Here is a 16,266-nt window from a genome sequence, read left to right on the forward strand (position 1 = left end):
AGGAAGAGAATGGGAATTTCCATTCAGCAGGATGCCCTTCCCTCACCTCCGCCTCCAGTTTCTCCCACAAGAAGAAGGCCAAATTTAAAGAATGACGAAAGGGTTCGGACGTCCAGCACCAGCCAGACGTTGGTAGAAGAGGGGCCTTTCTGTGAGAAGGAGCTGCGTCTGGGCAGTAAGATGGCTGGGTGGACAGCTGCTAACAGGAGCCCAAAAACAGACTATTCCCTTCTTTCACAAGTCAGTCTTTTCTCCCCTTTTTCTTCTCCTTCTCCTCCTCCTCCCCCTCCTCACAGAGCAACCAGGAGACCATCTCGTCTCCCAGTCATAGCTATGAAATTTGGTGGCGCAGGTATGTTAATACTGTTGAGTGATGACTTTCTTTATAGGAACTTGAATGGAAATAGGTGAAGATTATGATTACAGTAAAGTGGAAATATGAGTATTAATGATTGTTTTTGTTGGTAATCTGAACAGCCAAGGAGGTGGCTGATGGATGCAAGCTCCAGTCATCACAGACAACACTGGAGCGATTTATGGAGACAATACAGAAATTTGGGTCTCGCCACCGTCCTTCACCTGAACCACCAACAGCTCCCAGTAGGATCCCAAAGTTGGCACCCAGGTTTACGGCATGTCCCTCAAAAGCTGTCCTGCCCAACAGCAAAATACCACACCATGGGAGCCTGGCGATGGCATCCAAGGTTCCAGCACCTCCATCAGAAGCTGCCACACCCAAAAGAAGCGGACTTCGTTATGGGACACCAACGGTGGCGCCCATAGTTCCAGCACCAACTCCAGAAGCTGCCCCGGCCAACAACAAAAAAATGTTGCCGTGGGACAAAATGTCAACCAAATGAAGACCTCCAGCCTTTGGTCAATCCTGCAAAGAGCCTGTCTCTCTGCTTCACGCAGCTGATGTCAGATAACTGGCAGCACATCCACATTACAGAAATAAAGATTGATTTAAAACAGCGTGGGCCACAGCAGTCTGATGTTGGTTCTACAGCAATGATTAACACAGCTGTCATCAAAACACAGGGAGGAGAACATCAATGGACTGAAATCTGTTCGAGCTCTGGCACCACACTATCCAGAATATCTGCAAACCATCTGCATGAAATCTGCCTGGTCCTAATAGAAGCAGTATTGCAGACATTTTGCATTGTGCTTATCAACAAAATTGCTAAATGTGAAATGTACTCTGCACGGGTCTTACGGACAAAAAGTGCTCGAAGGACTCGCCCACCAGAAGGAGTTTGTGGTCCAGTGGGAAAGGAACCTCCCAGTGAAAGACAGACGTCCCTTGGATAAGATCTTGAGGAAGATGGGGCAGGAGAAGCGGAGGCGATAGAAAGACTGGAGGACATCTGGACAACATCATCTTCAGGCTGGTCCGGAGGTGCAGGGGTTTGCTCTGTTACCTCACAGCAAGGCTTTGTAAGAATCTGGCCTTTCTGTGTGGAGTTTGCATGTTCTCCCCGTGCCGTGTGGGTTTTCTCCGGGTGCTCCTGTTTCCTCCCACAGTCCTAAAGATATGCAGATTAGGATCACATATTAGGATACACTTCTATTGAATGCAATTGATTGAATTCAGTTGGCTGCAAGTAAATATGTACCTAAGCAAAATATAAAATGGCTAATCAAGAGAAAAGGGCTAATTTCAAGGGCCCTTTCTATCACACATAACAAATGAAGTGTAAAGTGAAGAGTTTCACAGTGCATAGGCTAAGTAAAACATAGAGTCTGAATACAGTAGGCTAATTAAAATAGTATTTAAAATACTAGCTGTTTTCAACAGCTCCCAAATGTTGAACATTAAACGTGATGTATAAACAACGTCAATATCCATCCATCCTTTTTCATCTAAATGATGTAGAGGGTATCTGCTCCATCTCTCAATCAGCTAAGGAGTCCTCGGCCTAAAAAACGCAACAGAACCCTGGTCTAGGATACGTGTGTCCGTCTGTGATAGACTGGCGACTTTTCCAGAGCTTGAAGTTTACTGTGATAAGCTCACAGCAATAATAATAAAAACTAATAAAAAATGAATTAAAGGCCAGTTATTTCATGGATCCAGGATACTATGCATCCTGATAAAGTTCCCTTGAGGTTTGGAATTAAAACAGCCGCCCCATCATCACACACCCTTCACCAAACCTAGAGACTGGCATTGGCTACTTTCCATAAAATCATCTCTCAATGCATATCAAACCAGCTATTAGGCTAACTGAAATAAAACCATGAGAGATAGTCATTCTTACACTTCTATGCTTCTGAGTGTTTTATTTGCTTTTATGCTTTTGTAAACCACTTTGGTTTGCCTTTTTGTCTGAATTGTGGTCTATAAATAAATCACCTTGCCTATAAAAAGACTAACTGCAACACAAATATAGAGTTCAAAGTAAGATTCGTCACTTGTGCACTCAAGCTTAAAATTGCTCAAATGCTTTGTAGTTAGATTCTGTCATCCTGTCAAGGCTGATGAGTCATGAATCGAGCGCTCACAAAACTTCATACACAATATCTCCTCACATCCCGTGACGGTTAAAAAAACACTCCTTTGTGATGACATAGGCCTGTCTCTTGTCTTTAAAGATAGTTAATCATTCGAACACTGAAACTTTTAATCAGCCCTGGCATTTTCCTCCAATGTGCTGATGATAATGACGCCGTAATTTGCAGTTTCCCCGCTTCATTTCTTATGGAATTGTTTAGGAAAATCTAAGTGGCTAATAGCCTCTCCACAAGCCCTTGTTAAGCTCTTTAGCAACAAAAAAAACACCATTAGTGAAACAAGTCATACATATAAACAGCCACCTTCTACAGCGAGTTCTATTAAAAGCCACAGAGCCGACGGTGGGGGATAATTAGCCCGCCAAACAGCATCTAATTAAAAATCTATCTTGTATCAGGTCTGGGATCTTCATCTTGGCACTTGCTTTAGTTATCTCTTGCTGAGTACCTGCTGTTCCAACGCACAGAAGTACAGCTGATACACTCTCACTATATGAGGAGAACAAGCAAAAAGCATGTTGGATTGTGACCCACACTTGAGACACATCTGGCCCTCTGTGTAAGCCAACCAACTGTGTCCAGATTCATATAAAATGCATTGGTTTGTGAAGGAGGTGGATGGGTCATTATCTCAAAGTGCACTTTTGTTCGCTCTTCTCTCGTTTTCTTTTCACTCATTTTCTCCTCTATCGGCCTGTCGCTTGGATATACACAAAAAGCCACAACAATCAACTTTAAATAAGAAACTCATTTCTCCCGCTTTCATCTGCAGTTCACAAGGCATGCATCAGGCAATGGCCTTTGCTCTCAGATTCGTTTTCAAGATAAAAATATCTTGTCTCCGCTAACATAAAGTTATTATGGCGGCTTGGAACCACGGCTTAGATTGTGGATGTCATAAGTTAAGTGGCATTTTCCTGATATGACAGCTGACGGAGTGTGAAAAATTGGAGCTAATTGGTGTCCATGCCAACTCCCCTGAGTCTTGTACACAACTGTTTACAAAATTACTTTGCAACGGATGATTGTTATTTAATTGTCAAATGACTTCATGTGACGTGATGGACACATTACAAGTGTCAGCTGAGCGGATGTATCAATGAAACACTTCCAAGCTTTTCTACAAGTTTACTTTTTATGATTGGTTTATTTCTTTAAACCAATCACAATTGTTTTGGGCGGGGCAGAGCGCTGTGTATTGTTTTGTTGGAACGTGTGTACGTTCAAAAGTTGTTTCAGTCGTGCAACAGAAAACTCAAATTGGACAGATAGTCTAGCTAGCTGCCTGGATTTACCCTGCAGAGATCTGAGGAGCATCTACCCTAGTCCTCATGAATCCACCACAGAAAAAGCGAAATGGAACGGACATCCGGCCGACAAGACCAACCTCCAGCAGCATTTCCGACGGCACTCTAGCAATCCTACAGGTGGAACGTCATGGATGTATCCCACGGTCCTCACATCTAAACCAGAGAACGTTGCGGTTCAAAACACGTCAACAAAGTTGTGAAACCACCGCAATCTGGTTATGGTTTGGGCACAAAAACAAGTTTAGAAAACATTGTGGTTTGGGTTGAAATCAGACGTTACTTCACTTTTTGGTTATCCATGATGTTGAACATGACTTAACAACAAAATGGAAAATACAAAATCCTCATAGTTTGTTTGACCCATCCACCACCCGAGTGGAGTGTCTTGCACCGACCCTCTTACTGTCTCTTCTACTTAATACTTTACAGAACAATCACATGTTTATTAAGCCAGTATCTACCTTCCACCTCTGTTTTTAAACTCCATGCCTTTTCTTTTCTGGCGTTGTCCTCATAAGAGGATCTGTGATGTCTATTATGTTTTTCCCCCTTCAAGTTGAGTCACTCTCTGCCGTTGTGTTGAAGAGGGGACGTATACGATATTTTGGGGGGAGAGGGGGGGGTTGTACATTGGTAAATTGTCTGGATGCTCTTGCTGTTTCACTTCCTACTTGTGCATCCCTTGGGAGCTGTGGGAGCGGTCTCAGGTTTTTCACCTGCTTCTCCTCTCAAGTATGAGGTCTCATCTCTAGCAGAGTTGTTGGAAACAGTATGAAAGAAGGACGACAGGCAGAGGGTCAGCTAGATTAATTTGTCAAAATATGAAGGGATTATTTTCTTGAAAATTGATTGGCAGCCAGAAGACAGATACAGAAAGACAGACAGATGCACACGCACGCACAAACGCACACGAACACACACACACACATCCGCAGAGCTGCAGACGAAAAGACACTCTGAAATCCACATCTTGTTTCCATGGTGACCAAGTGAGCTGGAAACCTTGTTCAGATCAAAACCTTTTTCCAGTCCAAACTAGTCAGCTCTTTAGAAATGGACTGGTGTGTGTGTGTGTGTGTGTGTGTGTGTGTGTATGTGTATGTGTGTATGTGTGTGTGTGTGTGTGTGTGTGTGTGTGTGTGTGTGTGTGTGTGTGTGTGTGTGTGTGTGTAGTCCTTTGAAACACACTGAGACGAAGAATATCGTATCTCCAGAAAGTAAAACTTTTCATGTGAGAGAGAAACCCCCCATCCAGGGGAGGATTAAAGGACGATGATGGTGCCTCGGTCTGTTCGTCCAGCACTTTCAAACATCCATCCAACAGCCGACGTCCAGCGGAAACGTAGTGCACGTGTTCATGGTAGACAGAGCATCACGTTGTTTAAGAATCAGAAAAGCATTAATTGCCAATAAGTACAAGAACACTTACAAGGAATTTGCCTTGATGGATGTTGGATACATAAACATAAACACATTGAAAGGAAAAACACAATGAATGTAAAAGAAACCATAACATGACTAAACAAGTATGGACAACACAACTGTTTTAAAATAAAAGAAAAAATGTTTAGTTTGGTGCAAAATGTGCAAATGCGTTAAATATGCAAAAGTTCAGAAGATGTAGTTTGTGCAATGGACAGGTTAATAGTCCAGTAATAGTAAGGTTGTGTTACCCCTCATGGTGGAAGAAGAACTCAGATCTTAAAATTAAGCAGTTAACAGCCACAGTGAAGAAATGTTCTCTTATAAGTCCTGCATTGAAAATGAAATGAAATGTTAATATGGGATGTGCAATAAATCGTCTCCGAATGATCAGAAACACAATGTTTAAAACATTCATCGTGCATGTTACATTTTATAAACGCTTATTTAAAGAAAAGTCAAAACTGTAAAAGTATGAAGGAATGTTTCACAGTGTAAGGTGCTGTCCCTGTTGAACTGTTTAACTGTTTAGGATTTCTTTTTAAGTTCAATAAATGCAACATCTTTCCAAAAGTCAACGAGTAATCATGTTTAATTTGATTTTAATATTGACCAAAAATAAACAAGAATATGATTTCTTTCCATAATCGAGCAGCCCTAAGTTAAATTTTTTTAAAGTACAAAAGTGTCAGCATCATAACATACGTAAAGTAGCAAAGTAAATGAACTAATTGTGCAGAATTCTCCTTTTACATTAATATGTATCAATGGCTTATGATTAATGATGCATTAATGTTTATCATCTGCTGGTGAAGGTCAGAAGTGACACAAACACAACCACACACACACACACACACACACACACACACACACACACACACACACACACACACACATACACAGTCCTGATGGGTTTGTGTGTGTGTGTGTGTGTGAGTGTGTGTGTGTGCAGGCTGCTGCTCACAACATCCCAGTTTGCTCTGGAGTGGAACGGATGGATTTATAGATTTCACTGAGGAAAAAATTCAACTCGCGTATGTGGAGTTGAAAAAAATATGCATGGCAACAACATAAATGAGTGTAAATACAGCATTACAGTCAGAGCGGAGGCTCATGCTGACAGGTTCTAGGTCTGTATCAACAGAGGTACATGTACATGATGAAGCTGAGCTTCGGGAAACAATCTTAGCTAGCCAGCTACACACTGAACATGTCAGGGTTTAAAGAAGATTTGGATGGTGCAACATGACAGGCCGGCTTGGTTCATTCAGGCAACGATTGTAAAGATTTACAAAGAACATTTTTATGGCGTTTCCTCTCTAACTGAGATGTTTTGGCGGCCTGGATGCCAGCTGAACTTAGCCCCCCCACAACATTTGAGGTTGGGCAGTTCAGTCTGGAACTGTTGTGGAGCAATTGTGCTCCAACCAGAGCTGTTCGGACCAATCAAAATGTCAAGGCGGGCTTAATACGATGATGGACAGATGATCAACAGTAACATAATTAACCATGTCATCAAAGAGTGGGTTGAATTTGGCTGCCGATGGAGAAGTGAGACGTGTACATCACATGCATCACGTACTCCGCCGCTCTGATTGGTTGTAAGTCTCCAATAGAGTGCAGATCCATTTTCTTACCTGATTTGGTTGAAACACGCCCCGTAACCACAGCCCAACGGAGCAGATTCATATTCTGACTAGAATCTGAGTATGACAACATCAGACTGAGGTTTTGGGACCAACTGGTGGAATTGCTGTGGACTAAGTACACACGGCGATAGACTGGTAAGTTACATCATGGTTAAATGTATTTAACCATGATGTAACTTACCAGTTTTGGTACGATTAAATGTGTTTAAATGTATTTAACCACGTATCCAGCTAATTTAAACAAATCACGTCACTGTATTGTGTGAACAGTTAACTTATCTTAGTATTGGTGTTTTCTTTTGCTGGGGGCAAATGTTCCATTAACAAAAAGTTTCTTCCGGAGGCCATTTAGCAGAGTCACCGTCGCTGCAGAACTCAGCAGCCTGCACGCCGCGTCAGCTCACCTTGTCATTGTCAGCCACCGCTCTCTCAATGTGTCTTACTAGTGCGGTTGGGATTTCTCACAACACCCATTACTGCCCTGAAAAATAACCGTACATTTAAAATTCCATTAAAACCGTGCCTGCCGGCTTGATGCATGGTGGAATATGACGCTGTGACTCTGCAGCATTATGACGGCGATCTCCTTAATGAAATATATTAAAGTAAATGAAGGTTGCTAATGTTTACTATTAGTGTCCTTTCACTGTTTTGTGTGTGTAAGTAATATTAGGGTATGCATTTTTGAGAAGGAACTTGTGTGTCTGTGTGTGTGTGTGTGTGTTTTCTTCACAGACAGAGAACAACATAACTGATGATTCATAATCAAATTAAACATCTTTCCATCTATTTTTGTGGGATGGATGGATTTAACTGAAGAAAAAATTACACTTGAGCATGTGGAGTTGAATTAAATGAGCATGGCTCACTGTTTTGCTTTGTGCCTAAGTAATATTGAGGTGTGCATTTTTAAAAGGGAAGCTGTGTGTCTGTGTGTGTGTTTGTGTGTTTCTTTTCTCCACAGACAGAGAACAACATTACTGATGATTCATAATGAAATTAAATATCAATCCATCTATTTTCTGCTTCTTTTTTCAGGGTTGAAATGGATTTTGTGGCTTTATATTTGGTTTATTCTACCTTTAATGTGCTCAGCAGCAGCATACTCTGTACTTGTATTAGATGTTTTGAGTTGCAGCCTTTGGTTCGAGTTTCTACATTCAGTCTTGTATAAAGTACTTAAAAGCAATACTTTAGTAAAAGCACAAGTATTGATGAAGTCTTGAAGTAATAATAGCGCAGTGGACATGACACGTGTGTTTAACGTGGGAGATCTGGGTTCAACTCCCACTACGACACGCCAACCAATGTGTCTGTGAGTGAGACACTTAACCCATAGTTACTCCAGAGGCGTGCAACCTCTGGCACATGAGTTGCTTTGGATAAAAGCATCAGCTAAATGACGTGTGATGTAATGTCTGATATTAAGTATCACAAGTAATTTTCTGATCCAAAATGTTCTAAATTGTTGGAAGTAAAAGTAAGAAATCCTTGATTTTGAACTTTATTGTGGCTTCCTTATAGTAGAGCATAACATCCAGGCATTCCACATCTTCTTTAACGTCAAGTTCAAAGTCTGACACCAAAAAAGAGAAAAATAGAAACATTGTTCCATTTTTTTGTGAGGAAGACTCTTTCACTCCAACGTACAAAAACATTCCTCGCAAGTAACGGGTAACTAAGATACTCAGGGGAAATGTATTGTAGTAGTAAAAGTAAAGGTTTCAATAAATATAAATCTCAATAACAGAATAAAGCACAGATACCTGAAAATTCTACTTAAATAGAGTTAGAAAGTATTTGTACTTTGTTAAATTACAACATTGACTGCAAGTGTAGACATTTAAATACAACATTGTACAAGAGGTGTCTGGATTCACCTAACTGTGCACAGCCACCACAGAATGAGGACGCATTTTACAAGACTTTATATTTTCTTGGCATTTTCAAAGCAAAAAGTCAGCAGAATGTCACTAAAGGGCAGGAGGCAGAAACAATCCCCATGACTTTTAGTTGGAAGACCGTACAAGGTGATGACAGTTCGACTCATTAAAATAGCAGATAAACATTGTTTGGTAAAGTTTACCGCAATTTATCCACCGTGTCTGTCTTCCAGTTTGGGTCCGTCCTCTGCGCCGCCACCCACCCTTCCACACCGGGAGCGTCTCAGAGGCGTCGGCGTCTTGCTTCCTGACTCGCTGGCCAAATTTCTTTATTGTACTACGGCCACCCCAAGACCTACCCTTCAGTGGCAGCTTGATTGGTTGGGGTTAGGCATTGACCTTGAGTGGTTGACCTTAGGATGGCCGATTGGACAGGGGATAGGACCTGTACATGTAGGCAAGACTTGCTCGCTTTTTGTCTCTACAAGTACTTTACAGAACAAAGACGTGTTTATTTAAGCTAGTATCTAACTTCCACTGCAATAACCCTGCATTTAAACTCCGTGCCTTCTCTTTTCTGGTGTGGATATGTGGTGTCTGTCATGTTTTATATTTTGGTAAATTGACTGGATGTTCTTGCTGTTTCACTTCCTGGTGGATTATCAAGCACTGACTTAAGTGGCAGCAATTTGCTCTTGAGTCTGAAAATCCTAGTACATCAAGACCTGCCCCTTGATAGCATTCACACACTATGGAGAATACTCTAGGAACTGTAAAATAACAGTATTATTGCAACCAAAGAGCTGACAGTATAACACTGTAGTGTTTATTTTCCATACAGCACAGTACTGTAATACTATTACTGTACTAACTGTTGTTGTAGATCACAGTAGGTACATTGTACAATTACAGTTTCAAGCTGGCAACCGTAGCTGCTGGTAGTTTACTGTAATTCAACAGGAAATTTTGATACAGTGGGCTATGGGCCAGGCGTCCATGCTTACATGTACAGGTCCCATCACCTGTCCCATCAGCCATCCTAACCTTAACCATTCAAGGGTCAATGCCTAACCCCAACCAATCGACTGCTATTGAAGGGCTGGTCTTGGGGTGGCCATAGTAGGATCCTATTTAAAGTGTATAAATAGTATAAATGTGGCTTAAAATTCGATATTCTGACGGACAAGCACAACGGACAACCTTGACTACAATGCCTTTGAGAGTTTAAACATTGTTGTGAACCATTGGGAAATTGTGAGTAAACAACTCAACTAAATATATAACATACTGTAGGTCTAGTCCCTTTTAGACACTCTTTATGTAGAAATGTCATATATTGTATCTTTAAGCAAAAGATTTGTGTGCTTGCTCCACCCCAGCTAGGTTGTTACTGAGGTTGTGTTCACATCTGCCTTGTTTGGTTGGTTTAAAACGCACCATGAAGCGTCTTGTTGGATAGTCCGGTTCGTTTTTGGGCAGTGTGAAACCTCCACCTCATCATAAAAACGGGGGTCTTGGTTCTCATCCAAGTAAAAACCAGTCAGTATCTGGTGTTAGGGTTAGGGTTCATCCGTGAAGAGAACACCTATCCAGAGTGCCAGGCAATATTGAATGTGAGCATTTGCCAACTCAAATAGATCACGACTACAAACTTTATTCAGGTTGTGGTTGAGGTCGAGAGAGAAAGAGAGAGAGAGAGAGAAAGGGAGAGTGACAGAGAGAGAGAGAGAGAGAGAGAGAGAGAGAGAGAGAGAGAGAGAGAGAGAGAAGAGAGAGAGAGAGAGAGAGAGAGGAACAAACTTTTACCATAACGCCATCTTCTGACTGACGGTCTTTTATTGTGGCCAGCCTAAAACACATCTGTGCAATGATCATGCTGTCCAATCAGCATCTTGATGTGTCACACCTGTGAAGTGGATGGATTATCTCGGCAAAGGAGAAGTGCTCACTAGCACAGAGTTAGGCAGATAAGTGAACATTGTTTGAGAGAAATAACCCTTTTGTGTTAGTAGAAAAATATCTTTCAGCTCATGAAAAAAGTGTTTATGATTTTGTTCAGTGTGTCACCTTGCAACATTATTTCAAACATCACACGTTTCTCTGTTGTGTTTGTAACAGAGTAAAGAGCGTGTTGGTGGGTGGATTGCCTGAAGTGTGACCCCACCGACGAAAAGCTCATTAGCATTTTCTCTCTTCACACCTTCACCACAGGACACCACAGCCAAGCAAGGCTCCAGGGAAGTGGATCCAAATGAATACAACCTGATGACATAAAGTGCTGCTGCTTTAAATCAGAGCAGGAGTCGGACCTAATTATTCTGGTCATTACTTCACGTGGATTAATACGTTTGGGAAGTCGGAGATAAAAGATGGCAGCTGTTTGTCGGAAAAAACAAGTTGATTTGTGCTGCTTACTGGAATTCAAAGATTCACATTTTACAAGGAACTGTTTTCTATCTATCTATCTATCTATCTATCCATCCATCCATCCATCCATCCATCCATCCATCTATCCATCCATCCATCCATCCATCCATCCATCTATCCATCCATCCATCCATCCATCCATCCATCCATCCATCCATCCATCCATCCATCCATCTATCTATCTATCTATCTATCTATCTATCTATCTATCTATCTATCTATCTATCTATCTATCTATCTATCTATCTATCTATCCATCTATCTATCTATCTATCTGTATGATTATTAATCTCCATGTTTTAGCTTTCAAGGCGACTCGGTCCAGTTCCTTCCAGAGTGAACACGAATAACTTATGTATGTTACAGTCTCAGTCGATCGTTCGGATATTTCTCACATCACAATTGTCTCTCTCAAAACTGCTTGTTCAACATTCAAACAATCTAGTCACTTGTGCACAAGATAAAAGCAATTCATCATTGTGTTGGTTTACTTGCAATTGCCTTTGTACATGCAATCGGTCATGTACAATTATCTGATATTTTTTTACATGATTAATTGCTTTTGTCATGTAGCTCATGATATGATATACTGGATGTCTTTTGACTTGTCTTTCCCCCCAAAATACATCTATTGAATCACTGAATAAGTCTTTAAATGCAAAATGGTTGAACTCATTGTCATAATCGGTAAAGCAAGTTTCCATACAGTTCATTCCAGTTGGCCTGACAGACTGGAATGTCCCTATGTCGGGACCCAAAACCATTAGGATTGCACTGAAAGAAGTGATTGCAATGACACTGTAATTTGTTGAAAAAACTAAAATAAACGCATAAATGTGAATCCCAATCTCACATTAAGGACACATTCCTTTATTCCACTATGCTGTTGAAATGTGTGAATTTGATACCGGAAAAGTGCCTCCTTGTCTATTTTTGATCGTCATTCAAAATGTAGCCATAACGCACGTCAGAAAATACCTAAAGGGTACAATTATATATTGACAACGCAACTAAGCTTTTTGATCAAACTCAGCATCTTCTTTGTGAACAGTGAAACAAGGACTCAATGTTCCGATGGCACTGACATGTTCATCGACATTAAGATCTACTTTAGAGGAATGGACTAGATATGTGGAGCAAGTTGCAGGCTTTTGCAGGTCATCCATTGGTTTGTGCTGTGTGTAATATTTGTTTTGAGAACTCGACTTACTGGTTTGCAAATGTTGAGAATAATTTGAGTAATGTACCAAAGCGACTGAGAAAAACTGTAACACGGGTAAAATCATTCTGTCAGATTATTCTGAAAACTCTAAATGTGTAGTTAGACCTGCTCGTTCTTGATTTCTTAGTAACATAATCCTTCTTCACCCTCAGTAAGAAGAAGGGAGTGATGGATGTGTTTGACAGCAAAGATGGATAGAGCTTTCCCATCAAGGCCTATTAAGGCTCATATGTCTTGATTTCAGAGCTAATCGTCTTCAATTAAATATAGTATTTGTAAGAGATTTGCTGGTCAGCAAGTGAAGGCTTGTTGGAAGTGTTTCTACTAGAAATGTATCTGTAGGGTCTCGCTATCGACAATAATTTCATTTACATGCTTTAATGTTCAAACACACTGTCTGTCTGAATATACCTGTATTCACCCTCTGTCTAAAACACTCAGTTTTAGCGTCTGTCTCTTTAAGACCTCCTGCCAAAAAAAACAGTCTGATCTGATTGGTCAGTGTTTTTCCGGCGTTCCGTATCTGCGTTCTTTGAATCTCTGCATCGTTGCTGCATCCGTGTAATGATTGTAACGGCACTTTTTCCCTACATGTGGTAAAGTGGTCACATCACAAGCATACAGAAGTCCTGACGGCTCGTTTAAAGTGTTTCTGAATGTGGGCTTCTCTCTGAGGATTTTCATACTTTCACAGTATTCATTTAGAACCTCGACTTGCTTTATAGAGCCCTTTTGATATTTAGTACTTGGGATCTAATCTAGACTAGTGCAGGCAGTTACTTCTTCATTTCAATCTGAGAGGTTAAATGGTGTAAAAATGCAGAGATTTTTTGTAAACTACATGTTTTTGGATTATGTATCTTTCCAATTTCTCTCCTTTTAAGGTCATAAACAGGTGTTGCATGCATGCAGATTTCTGTCTTTCTGCATAAGTCATGAGTCTACAGAGTGTCTATCCATCTGGCTCCAGATGTTCGCCCTGCAGTGACAGCTATCAACAAACAATTGTGCACTAATATAAAAATACTGCAGGGTCGCAAAATAAATGCGCTCCAGCAGTCTCAGTTTACAACATGACAACATTAGTGATGCCAGCAGATCTGCTTTGGGTTTCAAAAATGGCTATATTGCATTTAGCGACATTTTGAAGGTGAACTACACAGTTACGGGGCTGGTGCTGGGATTCAGAGAACATGTGTTGACCTGACATTCGTTGTAAAATACTGAGGAAAGTTTCCTGTCATTCTGAGTTTGAAAATTCTGCCTTTTTTTCCGAAGAAAAGCATTCAAACTCCGTAACAACAACAGCTGGAAGTCACCAACACTTGGATGTGCATTCCCTCTAAACTACAATTGTAGCAGTGTCCAACACAAGGATTAAAAAAGATGAAATTTTACAAACCCAAGAGAAAATTGTGTCAAAAATGTGTTTCATTTCAGGAGAATCTTCACATCCTCCAGTCACACAGCGAGAAGGAAAAAGTTAACAGTGAAAATCTGCACACTTCTCCTCCAGAACAATATTTATTGGGTTCTGTATCCTCCTGTTTCTGCCCTCCGAAATAATGGCTCAGCACCGTCACTATCTTAGTAATAGATTAGTAGATTTAGCTAAACTTTTTTGAAAAGCGTAACATTGTGTTTTAATTAAAAATAGCGGAGGGACAGAATGAATCTGTGAATGTAAAGTGTCAGTTTCCTAAAGGGTTTTACTCAAATGAGCCACAGAAACACTTCCTGCTCTAGATAAATACAGTCGATATTTTGCCATTGGTGATGTATTACTTCAATTATATGGTATTTAGCTTCGGCAATAATGTGACTCGCAGACAGACAGACAGACAAACAGACAGATAGACAAACAGATAGATAGATGGATAGATAGAAAGATAGATGTATAGATAGATAGATAGATAGATAGATAGATAGATAGATAGATAGATAGATAGATAGATAGATAGATAGATAGATAGATAGATAGATAGATAGATAGATAGATACAGTAGATGGATAGACATTATTGATACAATGGGAATAGGTTTACATGGTTTAATTTAATTTAATAATTCTCTGTTTTATTTATCAAGTGAGACATCTCACTTCTATCTTCTATCTTTGTTCGGAGTTGCACACAAGCAGTAACTAGGTAAGCACTACTAAGCCAGTCAGAAGTACAGTACTACAGTACAGGGTACTACAGTACAGTACCCTGACAATCAAGCTGTTGTGAGTCACAACAACCAGCAACCATGGCTACGGCTCAGCCGCAAAACCTAGACTAGAGCAAGAAGTTTAAGAGTGTTAAGTTATTTAAATGGTAACAAATTAGTCTTTTATACGTAATGTTTGAGTTCTGCACTGTCTCCTGGACATGACATTACAACTGTAGGAAGTCTTCGGACCTCCGCTCTAGCTAGCTTGGTTGGATGGCGTGCCCCGCTAGCAGCTAGGTTAGCATTTTAACATCATGTGTTACAAAGAGAAGCGCTTTTGTTACGGAAAAAAAGACTGGACTACAATAGAACTGTTTGATAGGGCGACTCCCTTTGGACTTTTAAAGGTTTCACTTTGTAAACTCATAACATGCACACAAAAAGACAAAGAACACAATTAAGAGAAGAAAAGCCCAAAAGCATAATATGAGCTCTTTGATTAAATCTATTGTAATACGGTCTGGTTATTAACATCCACTCTCCACCACTAGCTTACTCAACATCAAAGCAAACTGTAAATGCAACATGTGAGGAGATGTTTTTGAGGATGTGTTTCCATGGTAACAGAGTCAAGTGGTGAACTCGACGGTCTGTATTAGCACTGAGTTGATTCGGCTTTTCCAAACTGTTTACATACACGGGACCAAAGTCACCGTGTCTCTGCCCCCTCATCGCTGTCTGCTCTTTAATCCCACTGAGCTGCTTTTCCATCCTCTGCTTTTTTATTTTGGGGGATTTTATCAGTCTCGTTTTCACGCCATCCTCCATCATTTTACAGCCCCGAGTAGGGAGAGAGTTAAACACGGGAGCCCCCATCAGCAGCGTGCAGCACCTGTGACAGATGAGGAGGTGGAGGTGGAGGTGGAGGATGGCCAGGAGCCAGAGTTTCTCCTGGATCCATCAGCGGTGCCGAGCTGACGCACAGCCAGAAATCCATCACCAGAGAGGGACCAATAAAAGTATTTCTGACTCGCAACATTACAGACAGTGTTTTTTTGTGATCAAGTTTTTATTTTTATATTCAGAAAATAAAAATGTAAACATGACGTTCACAAAAAGTTACTAACAACCCACTGGGGCATAGGAACAGGGCACAAAATCACAGAGGAAAAACGGGAGGGAGGGAGACAAAACAACACATGCAGAAACAGACGCACAAACAGACAGACACACACACAGACACACACACAGACACACACACAGACAGACACACAGACAGACACAAGGCAAGGGACCAATCACACAGGCAAACAAAAGAAAAGGATACAGCATTGCCTTCAAGGACTGTTAAAAAATTTACAAAACCCACATAACCTTTATAAAAATGTAATTTCATCTTTCAAAATAACAATTACACAATGCTTTACATAACATAACACGATGGAGCCAAAAGGGTGCCATTAAAAAATAACTGTAATCTGTCAAATAAATAAATAAATGTGGAAACAGGAAGATGATAGGCCTAAATCAATGAAGGAATTGGTAAATAATCTTTTTTGGAAATTAACTTATATGGGAGAGTTGATGTAGGGAGAAGCAAAAAACAAGTGTTATGGGGGCGTGTGAGGATTGGACCCAAATGCAGAGAGGAGAATGGCAGGCAGGCAGGTGGGGGTAAACAGG

General features: G+C 40.7%; 1 long non-coding RNA gene across 1 annotated transcript in view; it reads left to right on the forward strand.

The window, feature by feature from the left end:
• Window positions 1-6,434: 6,434 nt before the first annotated feature.
• LOC117942028 overlaps window positions 6,435-16,266 on the forward strand; it is a 14,242-nt gene continuing 4,410 nt past the window's right edge. The window contains exons 1-2 of the long non-coding RNA XR_004656049.1: window positions 6,435-6,579; window positions 6,978-7,037. This is a non-coding gene — a long non-coding RNA (uncharacterized LOC117942028). The remainder of the gene's footprint in view (window positions 6,580-6,977; window positions 7,038-16,266) is intronic.

Source organism: Etheostoma cragini, chromosome 1 (genome assembly GCF_013103735.1).
Source record: "Etheostoma cragini isolate CJK2018 chromosome 1, CSU_Ecrag_1.0, whole genome shotgun sequence".
Taxonomy (NCBI): domain Eukaryota; kingdom Metazoa; phylum Chordata; class Actinopteri; order Perciformes; family Percidae; genus Etheostoma; species Etheostoma cragini.